The 21,904-nt window shown below is 45.9% G+C and overlaps 1 long non-coding RNA gene across 6 annotated transcripts in view; it reads right to left on the bottom strand.

Annotated features, from left to right (window-relative positions):
• Positions 1–21,697, bottom strand: part of LOC141579531 (uncharacterized) — a 112,799-nt gene extending 91,102 nt beyond the window's left edge. For all 6 annotated transcript variants that reach the window (XR_012511087.1, XR_012511080.1, XR_012511081.1 and 3 more), the window contains exon 1: positions 21,032–21,697. This is a non-coding gene — a long non-coding RNA (uncharacterized LOC141579531). The remainder of the gene's footprint in view (positions 1–21,031) is intronic.
• Positions 21,698–21,904: the final 207 nt, after the last annotated feature.

The raw sequence follows: 21,904 nt of genomic DNA, 5'->3' as shown, positions 1-21,904 counted from the left end.
CCTGGCAGGTCCTTAGAGAGTTGAACATTTGGTTTCTGAATGACCAGGCAATTTTGCTTCCTGAGCACACACGTAAGAGAACTGAAAACAAATGTTCATATAAAAACTCCTACAGGAATATTCACGGCGCCATTACTCATCACAGCCAAAAAGCAGAAACAACACAAATGTCTATCATGTGATGAATGGGTAAACAGAGGGGCCCAGCCATACAGTGGAATATTATTCAGCAATAGCAAGGCATAGAGTACTGACCCAGGCCACAACTTGGACAAATATTGAAAACGTTACTCAGTGTGAAAGAAGTCAGTCACAATAGATGCTTCCACTTACATGAAGTAACTCGATTTACATGAAATTTCCAGCACAGGCAAATCCACAGAGAGAGAAAAGTGGCTTTCTGAGGCTGTGGGAGGATGGGGAAGATGGGAATGTCTGCATATGCGTAAGGGGCTTCCTGTTGGGGGGATGAAAATTTTCTAAGATTGACAGGGATGAACAATTCTGGGCATAGAGTAAAAACCACGGTACATTTTAATGGGTGAATTGTTATTAAAACTGGTAAGAAAAAAAGCACCTCCAGCCAGTTACCTTCCCATAGTAAATGCAAATTGCTAAATTTTATTACAGGAAGAAGAAACTGCCCTCAGCATGAAAGCAGGAGTTCAGCAAATGTGAGTTAACCGAAATTGGAAAAGAGCATTTCACTTGAAACAATTGATGAGTGTACACAAATTATTAAGACATGACAAGGAAAATCAGTTTGACATCACGAAGAAGCATTCTGCTTCAAATGCATATCAAGGATTCGGCAAGCCCAGCTGCTACAAATGACCAGAGAAGAAACCTGGTTCTTTAAACAAGCGCCAGAGCCAACAAGGAAATAATGGTGAGGAAAGCAGGCGGCCGAAAATCTGGAACAGTTTCCTACTAATACTATCTCCACTGAAAATTCAAAAACAAAATGAAAGTGATGTGATATTGTGTTGACCTCACGTGAATGGGCTTCCTCCGGTGCTCGACAGTTTTGTAACCCCGAATGAGAGACTCAGGAGAATCATCATGGCTCCTGGGAGTCACCAAATGACTGCCCACCAGCTCGCTGACCACCATCACATCTGCCAGGGTTGAATTGCAGAGAAGAGACCAACTTCTGAAAGGCACAGGAAATATAGACAAGGGAAGAAAAGGCTGCAGTCAGTCCTGGGACAGAGGCCTTGTGAGCAGAGGCCAGAAGTCTGCAGGTGAACATGAGTGGCCCTGGGGCAGAAAGGGACCACGGGGGAGCAGACCTCAATTCTCTTCTCTCTCTCCCTCGGGTAGGAGAGATAAAGTCTGCATCCTTCTCACCTGGAACTGTGGGTTCTGGCTGGCAGAAGTCTTACCAACATGGAATGAATTACTCAAGACTGTGGAAAAAGGAAAGAAAGCGAGAGGGATTAGGGAGCCAACTCCAAGAACCTCTCAAATGCTCCCATATTTATTGTGTATAATCAAAGGAAATAGTCTTTAACAGTTGTGTGTTAGTAAGGAGGAACTTCGTGAAAGATGGGATGAGGCAGAGATTGTAGAATCCGCAATAAGTAAAAAGGCTTAGTTTACCTTTAGGGGAGACATGGGGAGAGGGGAACAAGATAAATTCTTTAGATATCTTCATTACAAAGCAGACCACCAGATCAGCCAGGTCCCTGTTTTGGGAATAATGTACTATCTAACAGCAAGCACGCCCAGCGTTTATAGATGAGTGCCTGGGTCATTGCTGTGCAGAAATCTTCCACGCAGGTCCGCACAGGTAGAAGTGCCACAACGTGCTCAGAAATTATACCGTCAGCACCCCTGGGCTCCCATGGACTGGTTTCACATTAACCAAACTCATGAGAGACTGATGCAAGAAAACCAGAAATTTAATTTATTAATGTAACAGGAGATGTGAAACTACAAACCAGACTGAAATATCAGAGTTCAACCATGAGTACAGATTCTCCTCAACAGCCCAATCACAGGCAGGCAGTCACATGACAAGAGTGGACAGAAGCAGAGCAGGAAGGGTTTCTAGATTAACTGAATGGACTAAATTTCTGTTATACGAAAAGATCTGCTGCCCAGAAGACATTTAACGCCAATCACAGTGCACTGTCCGTGGACTGTGGCTGAGACACGACTGTGAGCACCTGTGTAACTCTCCTTTCCCTGTCCTTTCTGGGCTAAGTGATGCACAGAGGTACAGATATCCAGGGATGCAGATACCTCTAAACACCCAAAGCCCATCCCTGGGAGCCTGGAAACCAGACAGCAAGGGTTTAAATACCAGCTCTGTCACTTACTAGCTCTGTGACTTTGGCCAACTTACTTACTCTATCCGTGCCTCAATTTCCACATTGTAAACCTGGGATAACTATCAAACCTTCCTTACTCACTTGTTGTGAAGATTGAAGGATTCATTTCTGTAAAACGCTCAGAAAAGAATGTAGCACATTTTTGGTGCTCAACAAATGTGAATTTAATAAGAAAGTGATTTACAAATCTCCCTTCTAATCATCTTCTGTGTTTCATGGCTAGTCTGAGTCCCAAAGGAAATCCTTATTTCCCCTCTTATAAACTCTTGGGGAGCACCCTTCTGTTGCATCCCACCACCTGTTTAAACTGAGGGAAGGGATGCCTCCTCCACAATCTGGTCCATGGAGAGTGTTTTTCCCTTCACACCCCTGACCCCTGGACAACGGTTAGCCCTCCTCACACTAACAGATTGAGGTGTGAGTCCGGATCTACAAGCAGGGCATATGAAACCTTTCCTTTCCCTCCAGTGTTGGCCACCATTGGGAAGCACCCGGGATGCTCAGCTCCATGGCAGGCAGCCCTGTGCATGATGGGGCAGATCCTCTTAAGGGAAGGCTCACTGTGGCCCAGAGCTAACTGGGACTGCATGAGTCTCTAGTTCTGGGGCACAGTATCATGACACGCATTTTCCCACAGCCCTGAAGTTCATGGAGAACGTTGCTTCATCAGTAATACAGGAGCCATTTATCGCCTGCCTGTTCTTCTGTGTCATCTCTCAGTTGGCTGCTGGAGAAAACATGTGTATATGTATTGGGTCCCATTAAGCCCCAATATATATGAAGTAACAAAAAATTCTGTGGCTTAACATTGGTTCAGGGCGACTGTGTAACTGTCCTGACCCTGCTGATGCTAAATTATGGGTATAGGAACTATGGAACCTCCTCAAATATCTTTCAGCATAAAACCAGCTTTTCTTATTTTCCTGTTTCTTAGTAACTGCCAAAGACTGTAAAATGATGGCTTCATACAAAACAGGAGCTAAACTTTATGAGCCCTTTGACATTCCCACTGTGCTAAACACTTTACATAATTTCTAATTCTCACAATTCTGCAAAGCAGATACGAGCGTCCCCATCTCACAGACGAGGGAAAAACTCAGAGCAAACTAACTCAGGCTCACGTTGCTCAGTGGCAGCACGTGCACGCAAACCGAAGACAAAAAACTACACCCCTTCTTATATGTACAAAATCACGTCCCAACAAATGATACACAGCTGCTGGGTCAATACTCAGGGAACTCAGTACACTTTCCAGCTTTAAGGTGCTCCAGAGGCCGCTCTTAGCTGCTTTATAAAATTCCGGCTCACTGGTTGCTAACACTGGAAGAAAAGACCGATTTTGCCATTGTTTGCACAGCAAGTCTGAAAAGTTCACAGCGAGATGACAGAATAAGTCTAAGACATAAGCAGAATAATTTTTCCAGGTAGACAGACATAATGGACATTGTGCTATTCTGAAGCCCTAAGCAACGGAATCAAAACAAAATAACATTTGTTAAACCTTCTTTTGCAAAAGGAATATTAAGACTGTTAGAATGTGCAACAGCACCACCTATGGCTAAATACACCTTCCAGGTTGCTGGGAAAGATGCAACACAAAAATTGCCTGTTGGATCAGAAAGAAGAATCAGATAATTATATCTTATGTAGCACATACTGCACTTTGCTTCGGGGAAGGGAGGTGTATTCAGTATTTAATCTGACATTGCTAATACTCCTGAATATAAACAAAAGACACAGGCTCATGGAAACTTCTTAGTAGAGGAAAGAATCCAGTCCAGCCACTTCATTTTACAGGAGGGGAGACTGAGATCTGGGATCTGTCCTCCTGGCAATCAGCAGCAAATCTCTCCTAGGCCTCATGTCTTGCACTGTAGCAAAAACCAACAGATCTGTACTAGGCCTATATTCATAAAAGTCACGTCTGTATTTTTCCAACAGTAATTAATCTAGGTATCTTGCAAAATACTTCTCAAAGAGCCAGGAAAGCATACAAGTGTATTGAAATTCAAAAACATTTATTTGCACATTAAAACAGCATGAGATTTATTCTATTAATAAAAGTGACAAGTCAAATCAATGTTTTGATATTTTAAAACCTATTAAGAGTGCAGAAAAATAAATCAAAATTTTCTTTAATCACAAAAGAGAGAAGCTTATTCCCTGAAAATGATCAATGTAGATTTTTTTAACTTAATGATTCTGGTCAGATTCCTACGAATTTAAATGTCTGAGTGGATGGTTACACGGCAACATGAATTCTGAGTTGTAACAACACACATTCTGTGTAAATAATATTCAAGGCCGTCTGCTTAAGGTGATTTAACTAGTCCCTGTCTCACTAGAATGATAAAGATTTCATTAAAACTTCATACTGCACACACACACACAAAACCCTGAATCCTTGTTACTTTAAGCCATATTCATATATTCATAAATATGCATATTGAATATGCATCAGAAACAAGCCACCCTCTTTAGTATTCAGAGTTGATCCTTCTAAACTATCTGTCCTTGTGACAGCATATTTTTACTAAGCAGCTCTTGGGTGCTTCATAAACAAGGCGTCCACATCTCACAGTCAAACAAGGTAAAGGGCATCACTCAAATTTCACAAATGAGGAAATGTACTTAAGCCATGAAAACAACTTACATATTCATCATCAGGAAAGAAAAGATTAAAGATTTTACTTACAGTATTCACTGACAAAACTTTCCTCCATACTAAGACTACATAGAAACAATTCAGTCTTTGTAAATTTTTCTGTCAATAAGCACCACTAGAGAAAAACAAGCAACATCATTAGAAATGGTTGGACTTTCAAAGTCCACTCCAATTTTGCAGTATAATCATTTTTAATGTTTTGATTTTAGTGTTTACAGAGCACTAAAATAAAAAAAATATAAAGTTTTTAACTCATTGCCTGAGAAAGCAACATTTGTGAAAATGTACAATTTTAATTTATGCCACTCTGTCTAACATTCTCACTGGTGTCTCTCCTTTGAAGGCTTCATGAAGCTGAGATCGCTAAAATCGGTCATTTATGGACTCACAGGAGTTCGGGAAACCACTCAACTTGGGGCTGATCAGAGGAGCCATTGAGAATGCATCCTGTGCAGCCTGGGTTCCAGCCCTGAGCCTGCCAACGCCAGCTGCGTGAGATTTGGGACAAGCTGCCCCGTCTCTCAACCCCTCAGATGCAGAAAAGGAGACACTGATACCTACCCTTAAACACCTGCTATGAATTAAAACATGAGGAAAGCATTTTAGCCTTAGGTAAGTGTCCACTCAGAGCAAGCTTGGTCATTATGATGATGAGGATTACTTTTAATAAGTTAAGGCAGACCAAAAATTAGAAATCACCATAAAGGAGAAACATTTTATGTCAATGAGCATTTCCTTTTGAATGGATTGCAGAATGTTCCATTGATTTTTTTAATAAATCAAATTTTGTCCACTAATTATAGATTTACAGGTTCATGGACAAGTCTCCAGAAAAAGAATTAGAGGTCACTAACCTCTGCATACAAAGAAAGTAAAGTTTAAAAAAAATCAGGGGGGAGATTATACCTCACTTGAGAGAGTATGTGCTCAGCATGCATGCGGCCCTCAGTTCAGACACCAGTAACTCCATTTAAAAACTTTTTTTTTAAGAAATGGAGAATTAACTCAAAAAGGTGGAGGAATGCAGAATTTTTTTAGAGAATCAACTCAGATTTAAGATGGGGAAAAAAATATCCATTTCTCACAGGAAATCTTGAGAACTATGTAAACCGGATCTGAGTTGTCTAATCTTTTAACATTATTCATGAATTCATATTACTAAGTCTTAAAACTGCCTGATAACCCACAGGGGTGATCCTGATCATAACAGCTGCCAACACGGATCGAGCTCCGGCTACGAATGGTCTGTTCTGCCATCTCTGCCCTTGAGGCCTCACCAGGCTGGGAGCACTAAATTCGGTCATTCATGAGCATCACGTGTAAGTCCTCCCTTTGTGCTTCTCACTCCCCCCTCACCAGACCCTCTGAGGGAAGCACTGTTATCATCTTCCCCAACCGAAGAGAAGGCCACTGAGGCACAGAGACTAAACCTGCTCCAGGTCACATCGGCAATAAAGGACGTCTATAATTCTGCTGTTCTATTATTGACAAAGGAATCTGACATATCAATTCAAGGGAGACTGTTAAATAATCAAGTCTGTCAGGTCTTCACCTCAAAGAGCAGATACTATAGATTCCTGATGTAGGATGAGTCTGCCGCCACATACTGACTCAGCTTGAAATTAATATCCAAGATGAAGCAGCGGATACATGTAAATATTCACGACTGTCAACTCCGCTCTCGGGTCTGAGCCCTTCACTGCCTGAACGGGGGTGAAATCCCCACCCGTGTCAGGGAGGGAAGCGCAGCTCTTCCGGGACTCACCCAGGATTCACGGGCTGTTTCCCACCCACAGGCTGTCCTCAACGATTAAAAAGCTCTCAAAAATTTTACACCATGCAAAACTAAAAGACGTTTCTGCAGATGGAGCACTTTCTCAGGCTTAAACCTTTTTTGCCTACACTCAGCATGTGGGAAAATAACACATGAGTCTGCAAAGTCTCTGACCCTCACCACTCATAGGAGTAGAATGGCCTCAGCACAAGATGACTCTTCACGGATGAGAACAAAATAAAGCCGCCCCCAACCACAGGCACTCCCAGAGACAGCGCTCAGCAGTCTTCTGCACACTCACGGTTGTGCAGCCCTCACCACCATCTATTTCCAGAACACTTCATCATCCTAGAAGAACACCCCTGCCACTAGCAATCACTCCCCAACCCCCCTCCACCCAACCCCTTGCAACCATCACCTGCCCTCTGCCTCTGCATGTGCCTATTCTGGGCATTTCAGATCACTGAATTCAACAATAAGTGGCCGTTTGTGTCTGGTTCCTTTCACTTAACGTGCTGTTATCAAGGCTCGTCCAGGTTGAAGTGGTATCAGCATGTCTCTTTTTTTTTTTTTGAAAGTGTTAAAGTTTATTAGAAGGTGGTAAGTACTATCAAAAAAAGTAGAGAGGAGCATAAGTGATTGGGTTTCAAAGGGAAAAGTGCGGGTTGAGCAGTCAGTGTGGACTTCCCAGAGCAGGTGGCCTTTTTCATATTCCCCTATATTTATTTTTTCTTTTTTATTCACTTTTACGTCTGAATAATGTTCCACAACATGGAGATACTACATTCTGTTCATCCATTCAGCAGCTATGTATGGACGAGGTACAGAAGAATGAGTGTAAGAGGTGACTAGGCAGGGATGGCATTTAAGCAAAGGGCAAGATGTGCTTTCAAAAAAAAAAAAAGCCAACAAACAGAGGCACAAAGTAATTCAGCGCGTTTCTGAGAAAGTGCATGCTTGCTTCACGATGACTGCCGTGCAGGGCTGGGGGGGGGAGTGACAGGAGACACAATGAGGGAGTAACCTGAGAATATTCCCCATGCAAGCAGCTCAGCCAATTCTCCTCCCTCATTCTGTATTTTAGAGCCATTTTTGATAGGTTTTCTATTTCAAGTAACAGTACTTAGTTACACATCTGATCATCTGCATCAGATCACCTTACCTCCAAGCCACAGAAAGTCATTCACTGACTGGAGCAGCTCCAAGACATAAAGGTGATGGACCAGGGAGTCCTGCAGCATCCCGGCCTGCAGGCACAAACCCCCACATGTTCCATGGTGATGTCCGGAAAGTAAAATGCATGGAAATATCTCACTGCTTGTGCACGATATCTGCCCCCAAATTGCCCCAAAATCATGCTGGCAAAGCACTACTGAGCCCTCTCACTACAAAAAAAAAAAAAAAAAAAGAGAGAGAGAGAGAGAACAGAAAAGAAAAGAATAAAGCTAAGAAAGCAAATTTAGGGTCTTCCATTCAAAACCAGCAACCATCACTGCCAGTAACTCAGCTGGAATGGTTCTGACTTCAAAAACCACTGCACAGTTACATTGCAAACGTGATAGACATATATGTATTCCACGTAGATGATATTACAGTAGGATTTTTCTTTTCGAAATTTCCAGTTGCAACATTAACACAAGAAAGATTATGTTTCAGCTTTAAAAAAATCAATTATTTTCCACTTTCTTAATTTTGAACCTATTATTATTTTATAAAGGGTGCTATGCTGCAAATTATAAACCAACTATTTGGCTTCTGCCAACAAGACCTTTATGACTTCACTATTTCAGAGCAAGATTTAATGATGCTTTGAGAAGTGGGTCCTGGGGCGCTCACTAACAGCTCTTTAAATACTGACAGGAATGTGCTATTTAAGTAATGCAAAGGCTCTAACTCTACATTAACTCAGAAACCAAAGAAACTACACCAAAGCCTTACTTTATCATTTTTAAATTTTGCTATTCTTTTGAATATTAAATTTCTTAAAAGATAAGATTTTTTTTGAGAAACACAGCAGCTGTATTAAATTTCCTCTCACCAAGAAAGCAATCTTTATCAAGAATAAATACCCCTATGGAAATCCAAAAGACGGGACGTTTCTAGCTAAGTGAACATGCAGATCTCAACACAAGACTAAATCCTATCAGATCTCACTCGAACGAGCTCAACAATGTCCTGTGCTACCCTGAAACTTAGCTCTTCTCTTCCAAATGTTGGCTGAGCTAAGATCATCACACAATGCAGGGAAGAAGAGAAAAGTCCACCTGGTTGCATCCTTTTTCTTCCAGCCACAAGGTGCCGCTAGGGGGTCCCCGTTAATAAGCTCTCCCCATGAGGTAATCCGGCATTCACACTGCCCCTGCCGTCCCCAAGAAGCCCCGACGCCCCTCTCCCACTGGTGGCCCCCCAGCCTGTCAATGGTCTTCTAATGACCCTCCCAGTTGGTGGCACTCTCCCCCTCTTCCCTGCTTCACACACACACACACACACACACACACACACACACACACACACACACACACGGAGCCAGGACAGCCTTCCCAAAGCACAAATTTGATTACATCACCCCCACTTCAAACCCTTCAGAGGCTCCCTGGTAGAGTTCTAGCCCCACCCCCGACGCTGCTCGCCCAGCCTCACCTCAGTACCCGGGTCCCCACTGACCTCAAGCGCCCCCTGACCTGCTGCTACTTCCCACTTGCCTCCAAGCCCATTTTGACTGTTTGTCAAGGGAGACTTCCTTCCCTCGAAACTCTACACTTTGGGTTAGGTGCCCCTGCTGTGTTCCTAGAACATTCTACGCTAAGACAACTTCTGACACTGCTAAACTCTCAAGAAGCAATACATTTTGCTTACTACTGTGAGTCCACCCTCTCTCCCCTGGACACTCAGAATTGCATGTGTTATGAATAAATGAATGAAGGGGTGGGTCTCAAAGGGACGGGCAGAGCTGCTCTCGCCCACCCCGACCCCTTCTTTCTGTAGAACATCAGAAGCAAAACCAGGAGTACCTCTCCTGAGGGTCACTTTCTGCTGACACACTTCACTGCCTCTTCTGTGTCAGTTCTAGTAAAAAACCAAGCTCCTCCTAAGCCCTCCATCCCTAGGCCCACTCCAGTGTCCTCCCAAGCAGGGGCACCCTCCACCCTGGACCACACAGTACACTCTCCCCGAGTCCCCACCCCACAAGCCTCCAGGCCTCTACCCGGGCTGCTCCTGCAACCTGAGTCACCCTCTTGATTCCTTCTCCTGGCTGACTCTTACTCTGTCCTCATAACTGAATGTAGAGCACATTTCTTCAAGGAAGCCCTCTCTGATGATGTCCTTTAGCTCTTGGCTGGGCTCCCTCTACAGCAGGACTGCTTGGCGACCAACTGGTGTTTGTCCACCTGCTCCTCTGAGACCATGACCTCTTGGAGGCCACGTGGGAAAAAGGAGTGAGACGATAAGAGGGGTGGGAAGAGCAAAAAGCAAAATCACAGCCCAAGTCCCAGATTCAAGGATTCTGTCTCAGAAGAAAAGAATAAAATATTTAATACGTATGTCATTTGGCTATGATTTTTGTGGCTCATGGAAAGCAAGTGGTTGGTGTTCTAGTCTAAAATCCAAGTTACATGCAAAGAAATGTACATATTCATATCCAAAGGAAACCAGAGCTGCTCAACAACAGTTTGCAGTTAAAATCAAAGGAAATTTGATAAAGGCAATCTCTCTCTCTCTCTCTCTTTGTTTTTTTTTTTTTTTTTTGTATCATATAGTTGTAGAAGTATTTGTATAACTAAGTGATGGCTACAGCCTATGATTCTGCACTGGAGTGTTTGGGGCAGAGGAAGCCCAGATTACATGCACTGTGTAAATGCAATCACACCAACACACTGACAGGTGCCCTACTGGCTGAGCTGAAGTTCCAAAGCAGACAACCTTACGATGCAAGACAGCTCTCATTAGAAAGTTAGGAATGCAATGTTCTGTACTCAATTACATACGTTATATGGGCCATTAAGCGATAGTGCATCTTGTCTAATGAAACCCCAAAATAAATTGTTAACGTCGATTTTCTCCATCTGACCCTTCTTTGCTAACTTTGGATATCAAACCCTCACTCCATACAGAAAGCTCAGACCTACGCTGCAGCAGGTTACATCCCGTGGAAGAAAGCCTATCAAGGAAGAACTGGAGAGTTTCCCTTCAGAAGCTGCTAAGTCTGGTTTTGCACCTGTACGTCATTTGCAACCACGTCATCGTCAAAAGAGTAAGACCTTACCTCTGTGGGGCGAAAAGCACTGCGGTGCTTCTGAACCATTGAAGAACACTGAGCTTTGGGAAAGAGTCCTGAGGCACTTAAATCGTACTTTTTGTGAAAGGCTCCAATACTGACCCAATTCACCAATCCAGGTACAACAGGGAGGTACCGGAATTAGTAGATAGAACATGCCCTTGAAGTCTGACAAGGCCCTGTTGAATCCTGCTACAGCATTTACTAGTCGCGAAATGGACCAATTCCTTAACCCCTCTGAGAAGGCTTCCCAATCTGCAAAAGTGGGGTGCCACCGCCCACCTGGGAGGCACGGATGTGAATGCAACACGCAAGTAGTGAGGCCGACTGCTACCTGACACGAGACCTGGCTAGTTTCCCTCTGCTGCCCTTCTCCCCCTTTAAACTTGCCCTGTTCCCACTGATAAGGGTCAAGCCCCGGACCAGAATGCCCGATTCTTCTGTGTATCCCCGGATACATGTCTTACCCTTAGGAGGCCAGAAAAAGAACTATCTCCTCCAATGTCACTATCAATGTTCTTAAGAGTCTGGGTTTTTTAAACTCTATTTTGCAGGGAGACTATTCCAGAACTGTCCAACCACCATTCTCCACTTTGGCTCCTTCTCACCTCAAATCTTCTGACTGCTGGCCTTTTGTTCGTGGGAAAGAGAGTCCGCTAGGGTGGAGACTCCCTAGGCCTCTGTCCCTCCCTCACAGGTGAGTGTGACTACCTTCTCAACACTCCTCACTCCGACTCCATCTTCCGAGGAGGTTCCCCTCCTGGAACATGCAGCCTCTGCATCATCCCCAGACGCGCACGCGTGGCCACAACCCTCCATTCAGATTTCTTCCTGGGTGGCCCTGCCCACCCCCAAGACCCTTAAGGATAAATGCCATTGCTCTGAAAATCCCAAACGCCACTGGGTGACACGCCAAAGCTGCATGGTCTGGGCTTTCCTCCAACACAGGCACAGCCCTGACCTGCCTCAGCCTCAGTCTGCACCTCTCGAGATGAGCTCATCCACCTGCACGGCTGTGAACACCAGCTAAGCATGACGACTCCCAACGTGTATCTCTAGTCCGGCTCCTTCACCTGAGCCCCGGGGCCATAGACCCGAGAGCCTCTTTGAAGTCCTAACTTGGATGACAAATGGAATCTTAAAAATGCCTCATGTCCACCATTTACTCTAGAGTTCGATTCCTGGCAGGTACCTCCCAGGCTCCAGATTTTAGTAACAGACCCAGAACCCACCTAGGTGTTTGAGGTCACATTCAATTTCCCCTGTTCCTCCCCCCGGCCCTGCTCTGGAATCAGTCTTGTCATTTCTATTGCTTAGCCAGTCTCAAGTCTGGTTCTGCAAGGACCACGGATGAAACCCCACAAGCTGACAGCAAGGTGCAGTGCATCACAGTCCTCCGAAGAGAGCTCCCTGGAGGGGGAGGCATCTCCTGCCTCTGGTAATCTCAGAAGGCACTGGATTCTCACAAAGGAGGCCCAGGAGAAGGGACTCAAGGTTCTCTTGTGGTCTGAACTTTGAAGTTCCCGAAGTTTGGGGGAGTTCCTAGTTAGGAGACACACCTGCCAGTGAGCAGATGAGGATGGGGGAACCCAGGCAAGGCTGTTCTCACTCCGACCCCTGGGCTCTCGGGAGCCACGGGAAAGGCCTGTGTTCAGGGCACAGCCCAGCCTTCACAGATCCCAGCCTGCATTTGCCAACCCAGAGAGCCTAGACTCCTACTTGCGATTCTTGTGTTCTGTTCCCCCCCAGAATGTGATGGGCTCTTTCAGAACGTCTGGCCTGTCTCAAGCGAGACCAAGTCAGTGAAGGATGAAGTGTCCACAATTGGACCAGGGCATGAAAGGAGAAACAAGGTCTCATGGCCAGCATGACGGTGGTGGCCAAACCCTTCCCCCGGGTGAGATGAACCAGGGTGTGGGTGAGATTGCAAGGTCACTTCACAGCTGAATAGGGTGTTGGAGACTCACTACCGCAAACTAACTACACGAGCGTCAGTGGAGGACGTCAGCTGCAACAGACACGGAATCAGCTATTTACTGCCATCATGGGTTAATAGTAAAGGCTGGTGCAGGGAGGACTGCATGGCTGCTGGAGCAAACCACAGACCCGGCTCTGAATGCCCACTGGCTGGAGCAGAGAGGAAGCTACAGTCCCCTTTAGCGGTCCCTGTGTCCACCAGATCCAAGTGAGCCAGCTACTTAGGAGAAGGCCATGTTGTTCTGATACTCAGAAAAACCAGCCTCGTAAAGGGAAAATAAGAGTGGCATGGAGTTTAGACCCGCTCCTGCCTCTCTATGAAGGCAAAGTTAAGTAAATGGCACCGGGAAAGTGAATGAAAAAACAAAAAACAAAAAACCGGTGACTGCTTCTTCCAACAGCATCCCCTGCAGCTGCTCACCCCCGAGACTGCCACTTTCTCACCAGTGACCGCCAGCCAGGAAGCTCCGTCACGCACGTCACACAGCGACAGCCCTGAACTGCGTGCCAAGCACGTTTGTCTAAAAGCCAGAATCAAGGAAGATGCTGCAGATTTTGACATTCCAAGTTTAAATACTCCTTGAAAAAAATCCCTCAGCAGCCGCCTAAATCAATTCACATCTCACTTCTTCAAAACAATCAAACAAATTTAATAAGTGCGCATTTGTCACCAAACATAAGGAGGACCAAACTGGTTCCTCAAAGCAAGGATTTTAACAGGTATCAAACACCAGTGGGTGATGTGCTAACAAAGCAAAAATTCCAAAAATCTAGAAAATAAAAAAATGACTAGGATAATATATGGATCAAGGCAACTATTAAGTTTTTGCTTTTTAAAGCTATGGGGACAGCACGGAGGACAATCTCGCTATTTCCAATGCAGGGTGTGCACAGTCCACTTTTCAGACGCAACAACATGCTCACAGGGCGGTACAAGATAGAAAGGGAAATAGAAAAAGGAAAAGAGGAACAGCGAAAATTAGAAACACATGAGAACAAAAATGAGAGCAATTACAAGAATTTACGTGAGTTTGGTGAGGACAGGGACGAGGGGACGGTGAGACCCACCCTCACCTATTGTTCCAGGGAAGGCAGGGGCCTGAAGCGAGCGGCGCTGCCGGGGGACCCCAACGTGGTCAGCGCCCCAAACCTAAACTTCACCTAGATGCGTGTAAACAACTTTTGAGCTACAAAATGTGGTCGCATTTCAAGCTGGACAATTTTACTCACTCCCACCAAGAGTAACAGGAGAGAATTAGGCTCTGTTCCTGCACCAAAGCATTGTTTAAAAAAGTAATGACTGTGTAATAGTAAAAGCAACAATGGAGTAAATGTGACTGGAGGAGAACTTACTTGACCCGAGCTCACAGGCCGCGTTATCTCACTGACGTTCAGATGCTGGCTGAGCCCTTACGGTACCAAAACATACAGACCCACCAGGAGGGAGGTTTAATGCACTGCTGTATTTTGATGCCGGGAGCCATGCCTGGTACACAAGGTTCTGGGTAAACAATGGTGACAGTGTCAACCACTATGGGCTAAGCACACAACCAGCTACTCCGCCAAATACCAAGGACAGACTTCAAAAGGCAAAAACAAGCTGGCATTCTCTGGTGGGTCTGCAGACTCAGAGCCAAGCAGTTGCTGAGCAAACATGTCACCAGTGCCTCCTGTGACAAAAGAAGAGGCACTGGTCCGGGGGCTGGGGCAGGGCTCCAGGCTTCCACTGCTAACCCACCATTTTGTCCAGGGGGAGATGTTGGTCCCTGCTTATGTTGCACCGATGTACCGACATTGACTGACGCCTGGGGACTCAGCAGGTGGTGACAGGTGACGGGAATGGAGCCAGCCTGGGAGTGGCACGGTGCTGGCATCTGTGTCCTCAGCTTTGCCCAGGCCAATACATCTGCCAGCTCATCTACAAGAAGCAGAAGGGGAGAAAGCAGTGTAGATCACGGGGCCCTGTGAGGACAAGTCCTGGTCATGGCCACGACATGCCTCGCCCCTTCCTTAAGATATAGAGGTATGTCCGGGGAGGAAGTGAAAATTCATCCAGAGCCCGCCAGGCACCACAAGCAGGTGGGACTCGGGTCCCCTGTGCCTGTCACTCACAGGACTGGTCTGGACTTTCTTTTTATCAATTCTCTGGCATCTTCTCCTCTAACTTACCAACAACCAGAAAGTAGAATCTGATTTTAGACTCACAGAGAATCGCAGAAAACCTCCTCCACATCAGGCCCGGCAGCACGTGCCAGGCCCTCGGACCGTCACCTGTGGGACCGCCATGAGCCCTCTCCAGACTTAAGGCCCGAGGCCGTAGGTCGGGGGGGCACAGATTCCCACACTCTCCCCAGCAAAGGGGGACCACCTCTCGGCAAAGGCATCTCACCTTCTTCTGCCCAAGGGACATCTCGATAGATACACAGGGAAACAGAGCAGAATGTGGGGGTTAGGCAGCCCAGAAGAGCTCGTCTGCACTTCCAAGGCAAAGTGGGTCCGTTGACCTAATCACAGGGACAAAGTGAGGACGAATCTTTCCCTGCTGTGCCCCATGCTCCGTGACACGCCTTTCCCTGCGTAAGGAGCTCATTTGGAAGCCCCTGGCAGTGTTTCTGTTGTCCTAAATTGGCATGGTGGTTGTCAGGCAGGGAGAGAGGGCCTGAGCCGTGCAGGTGCTGGACCTGGGAGGCAGGAGATACTGGCTCCACTCCCAGCTCAACCAGCACCTCATTCTGCGTCTCAGGATTCAGCATGACATCTATAAGCAAAGGAATGAGACTGTCCCAGGACATGCTGTCCAACAGGAATGAAATGACAGCCATGTAAAGAAAGTTTCCCAGTTGCCACTTTTAAAAATGTAACCCCCCCAAAAAAAACCCTAGAAACTGATTTTAAGAACATATCTTACTTATTCTACAGTATGTAAAATACTATCATTTTGACATGTAATCAATAAAGAAAGAAACAACATAGTTTACATTCTTTTTACTAGACAAGTCTCAGCGTCTGATGTGCATTTGACCTACAGCACATCTCAGCTCAGAGCAGCCTCCTCCCCAGCTCTCCTAGCATCAGTGGCTTTGGCTACTCTATTGGACAGCAACTCCAGGGGTCACACCAGGGGAATTGGCTGAAAAGCGGGAGTAAGTGTCCATAATAATCCTAAAAGAATCTCTCTGAAACAAAGGCGGATTCACTTTTAAACGTCTGAAAACCGGCGGGTTTCACCTCCCTCACGCCTTGGCTACAAGACAGCCCTCCTCCTTGCTGATCCCTTTCTGGATGTAGGGAAGCAACCCTTCACACAGCCAGGGTGTCCGGGCACCCAGGTAGAATTTCCTGCTCTCTGTGTCCAATCCCACAAAGTCCTCCTTCTCAAACAGGATGTAGAGAAGGAGGATCTTATCCCCAGTCTTGTCGGATGCACAGTCCAGCCACTTGGACTTGAGCATGATGAAGAGAGACTCAGTGAAGTCCTCGATCCTCTTCTCCACCACCCAGCAGTCCTCGTAAATTGAAGGCCACGTCGGTGCGCGGCTGCTCGGGCACCTCCCCATGCAGCACAAAGACAAAGAGCCGAGAGTCATAGAGCGTGGTGCCATACAGCTCCTCTGCACGTGGAGCTTCTCGAAGGTCTTGGCCAAGAGGAAGTCGGTAATGATGACAAGGCCCACGACCTTGCGGTGGGTCTGGAAGTCGCTCCACCCATTCTCGGGCGCATAGTGGTGACTCTAGTGGATACAGAGTGCCCACTGCGAGCCGCAAGGGATGATCTGCCTCACCAAGGAGATTCGCTTATAGATGCAAAAGAAATTCTCCTCTGAGATGATCCCCACGGGTTGGACCACCACGGGGAGAGTCTGGTGGTCCTAAGCACACTGCACGTAGTCAGGGATGTTCATGTTGCAGGCCCTGACGAGAGGGAAGAGGAGACCGAGGTACATACTGTGCTGCGGGCTGCGGGCCTCACTGGGTTGCGGTGACCTGGTGTGTACCAGTCAGAAGGCAGGGGAAGCCCAAGCAAAGCCGTGGGTACAGTTTGTCCTCAGCGTCTGCACATGGCTACCGCAGCTCGGATCACATTACGCAGCTTTTGGTCTAGGCTTCCGCCCTCTGCAGAAAAAGGTCATTTCTTGTTTTCTGTTTCCAAGCACCTAGCCAGGCCCTGATGCAAAGTCAATGCTCAAAACTGCTGAATAAAGGAATGAATAAAGGAACAGCTTCCACACCCTTCAGCAGGATATAATGCAAAGAAACACAGTAGGATTTCAACTCCAATTTATTTGAACTCCTAAGCTGCAGAATACTTGATAAGAAAACTTGCTTTGGGGAGGAGAGTACAGTTCAGTGGTAGAACACATGCTTAGCATGTATGAGGTCCTGGGTTGAATCCTCAGTACCTCATTTTAAAAAAAATGAAACAAATAAATTAACCTATTTACCCCCCTCAAAAAATATTTTTTGAATTCCAAATTCAAGAAAAAATAAACACCTTGCAATTGACACAACGTTGTAAACATGAGTATACTTCAATTAAAAAAAAATCCTTGCCTTACAAGAATATATCTGGATTATGGAACTTTACAAATGTAAAATGCCTAGGTTACCACCTGCATAAAAAGAAGGAAATGTACAAATTTACTATCCCTCATTTATGAGCTATATTTCCTTTGGGGGGTTTATAACCTCTCAGAACTAATTTTCTCAGATTAAAAAAAGAAGGAAACATTACCGGATTCTCCATAGTGCTGAAGAATCAGATAAACATATGATAACATCTGACCCACAGAGTTTACTCAATAAATGCTTGTTGAATGAATGAATAAACAAGCAAAGTGAATGCTGCTCCCTGCCACAGAGCATCATGTTGGTACTGCCTGGAAATTCCAAGCCCACGTTTCACCCGACTCTACACTAACCATGGGTGACCTGGGCAGGCCTGTGTGCTCCTCTTAACCCCAGTTTAATCATGAATAGAAATGAGGGCAATAACACAAACCTCAAAGGGTTAGTGAGTCATTACTGAATTCTATCCCAACTTTGCAAGATGGAACCTTTAAAGAAATTTGGGCAAAAAGTCCGTAGGCCCTCTCCATATTATCTCTTACAACTACATGGGAATCTACATTATATCTCAAAATTAAAAAGTCTAATTTATTAAAGAGGCTATTGAGGTTAAACGTGCTCACTGTCTCAAATAAGGAACACACAGTACAAATAGGTCAATGCCCAGCCCATGAGATACACTCAGTAAACATTCCCACTGAGCCCACTGGTCCCTCCAACTTCGGAGCACGATGATGTGTCCTCATGGCCAGAGGCCCCTGCACCTGAAACTAACAAAGCTAATGGTCCCCACTTTCAAGAATCCCTGCCACCACCGTAGGACTAATTTTGTACTTGTAATTTTTTTCTTTATATTAAATAGAAAAACGTAATTGCATAGCCTTCAGGCCACCAAAACCTGACTACAGAGATCATGATGGCAGCCCTTCTTCGTGAAACAATAAAATGAAAAGCCATTTCCACAAGATCTCTGTGTAAATCTACTAGGGAACTTCATCCTGGACTGAGAGGAAGAGGACTGGGGAGGAGGGGGCAATCTGCGGCACACAGACCCATGGGCCACCTGTCCCACGATGGAGTTTAGACCCAACACTCACCCTCAAGGAACTTCAGAATAGACACAAGACAGAGTGCTGTGGACAAGATTTTTTTTTTTTTTAAAGAAATCCCTTATTCCCTCGCAGGATTTGTTTCTACCGAGAAACAAATGTCTTATGTGTATAATGTTTCACAAAACACTTAAATTATTATCACCCCAACTTGACGCATTAAGAAACTGAGGGAGAGAGGTTTATCACATTGTGCAAGATTAGAGAGAGGCAAAAAAAAAAAAAAGATGAGAGAGAGGCCACGTCGGACACCGTATTTAAACCCAAGCCCCTGTTCCAGTGCTCACACTAGAAAGTGGGATATACTGCCCCTTTCCTGCCCTCTCCCTGCAATAAATCTCTGAAGACTCTTTTGTGTGCCACCTGGAATCACAATCACTTCAATTTTCCACAAAGAGCTATGTCACATTTTGGATGTGTCAAAATCTATATGTTGAATGGGAGGAGAGATTTGTATTTTCTGTTTCTCAAAGGAAACATGGCTTAAAAGAAACTGAAAAGCACTTTTCTAGTCTAAGTCTTCATTGTGCAGAGAAGGAAACGGAGGCTCAGAAGAGATGAGGAAAAGGCCTTATTAACAAATATTGCCTCAGCGCAGCACCAAGCCAGCCTTGGGCACTTCTGGGGGAGGATCTGGAAGGCCCAGGAGAATGAGTCTTAGAAAACGGAAAGAGAAGAAGCATACAAGGCCCCGTCTCTACACCATCATACCATGAAGTTCCACCAAATTACCCAGTATGTGTGCAGCCAACATTAATGTGGGATAAACAGGTTATAGAAACCTGGAAGTCTCAACCATAGTGGAAATTCCAACATTTACTTTGTTTTTTTCCCAGTTCAAGCATCAGCTCAGTGGGCACTCTGTACCAAGCACTACACGAGGCCTGGGGTTCTCCCAAATACACAACTCTTATATCACGTGAGCAAACCACACACAGGCCCACCAGAAGGAAAATGCCCACAGATAAGGTGGAATTACTGAAACTGAAAGCAGCCAACCAGCATATATTACTAGCAAAAACGGTGCTGCTAGAAATAGACTCATGGACATAGAAAGCAAACTGTGGTTAGCAGGCAGGAAAAGGGGGATTAACAGATACACGTTAATAAATATAAAATAAATGACAAGGACCTACTATATAGCACAGGGAACTATATTCAATTTCTTGTAATGAGTTGTACTAAAAACAAACTAAAAGATATATAGATACATATGCATATGTTTATAACTGAATCTCTGCTGTACATCTGAAACTAACATTCTAAATTGACTACACTTCAATAAAAAATAATTTTAAAAAATAAGTAAAAATAAAAGCAACGCCATTTAGAAAAAATAAAAGAATACTCTGATCCCCTAAGCTGTAGTTGCTAGAGAAATCTGTTTACAAACACCAAGTCCACTGGATCACTCCAGCACTGGCTGTCACTCTTTCTGACCATCAGAGAGTCACTTGGCTTCATTGAGTTTATTTTCTCTTCTGTGAAAGGCTTCAGTTTGCAACTAACGATGTATAGAATCTCATCATTCACAAACCCAACAATTAATGAGGACTTCCCATGGGCCAGGCTCTGGAAATATGAAAATATAGGGTCCGAGATATATTCATGGGTAGAAGAAATTTATGCCATAAAGACATTAATTCTTCATGCTTTGATAGACTGATTCAATACAATTCTGTTTAGATTTCCTACCAGAGTTTTTATGGGTAACAAGATAATTTATGGTCAGGAACAACCAAGAATCTTCTTTAGAACCAGCACTGGGAAGGGGTGGATAGGTCAATCATTTCCACTGGTCTTTCTGAAATGATGAAAACGTTCTGGAATATTAATGGTTGCACCACTGTGAATATGCTAAAGCTGCTGAATTGTAGCATTTAAGTGGGTGGACTTCATGGTGTGTGAACAATATCACAATAAAGACGTTAAATGAATAAATATTTCTTGACAATTATTTTTCCCTCTATACAACTAGTCTGTCCCACAATTTAAGAAGAACCAAAAAACCAAAACAAACCAAATTTTGCCAGGAGCTCTTTAGGACTGCAATGTCCCTGAGTCTCCAACGCCTCTGGTTGTGCTGTTCCTGTTAACACACCCTAGCTGGGCTGGGCTAGTTAGGGACTGTAACTATCTTTTTAAGATCGACGGTCACACGTTTCACCCTGGGAGAGGGAAAGATGGAGGATGTCACAGCCTCATGCCTTCAGCTCATTTTTAACTGAACCAAGCCTTGCTTTCAACACTGTAATCCCTATCACTATAAAAACAGTGACATCATCAAGCACCGCCATCATAACACGTGAAAGTGTTCAAGGTACTTACCTGGGGCAGAAACACTGAGGGAGGAGACGGAAACTCCCTCAGGACTGACGCTCCCTTTTCCCGACTCCACCAGCAGAAGCTGGGGTTCACAGCCGGAGGCTCTCAGCCCGGGGAGGAGCGCCCACAACACTGAGCTGGCCCCCAGGGAGAGGGGAAGGGAGACGAGGGCAGCCCCGGGGTCGCGGGGCAGGGAAAGCCGGGGGGGGGGACGCGGGCAGTAGCCCCGCTCGGAGGCCAGCCCCAGCCCCAGCCCCAGCCGCCCGCCCCCGTCCGGGTCCGCAGACCCCGCCCGCCCGGGACACAGCCCGCCCAGTGGCGGGGACGGGCCGGCGGCCGAGGGGAGGCAGCCCGGGAGGAGAGGACTCGCGGGCGGGAGAGGGGAAAGGGACTCCAGCCGCGGACTCAGGGGAGCCCGGCTGGGGCGAGAGGCGGCAGGTGCACACCTGGCCCTGGACAGCTGTGGCCGTGGCGCCGGGGCAGGAGCAAAAGCCCTACCAGGCGAAAGAGCTGAGCAGAATTTGGGGCCGATCCCATGCTCGGAGCTGGAGCTTCCAACCCTCGTTCCAGCTGGCACCGACTGCGCATGCGCAGGAGGGCCAGCGATCCTCTCTGGGTTCTGCGAGAGAAGGTGGGGAAGCGAGGGACGGAGAAGATGGGAGGAGGAGGGAAGAAGGGGAAAAGTGGGGGGAGAGACATGGACAGGAGGAGCAGAGAGAAGGCAGGGATCTGGAGTTTGGAGGAGAGTAGCAGAGATGGAGAGAAATAGTTTTAACTCTGGGGGCATCCTGAAGGAGGCAGCAGTTCTGCCTCTGCACACTTCTCTAACCCTTCAAGGCCCGCAGCTCATATTTTACCTCCCTGGTCCAGCCCTCC

This window comes from Camelus bactrianus, chromosome 2, assembly GCF_048773025.1.
Source record: "Camelus bactrianus isolate YW-2024 breed Bactrian camel chromosome 2, ASM4877302v1, whole genome shotgun sequence".
Taxonomy (NCBI): domain Eukaryota; kingdom Metazoa; phylum Chordata; class Mammalia; order Artiodactyla; family Camelidae; genus Camelus; species Camelus bactrianus.
The sequence above is the reverse complement of the archived record's forward strand: the minus strand, read 5'-3'. Positions and strand labels throughout refer to the sequence as shown.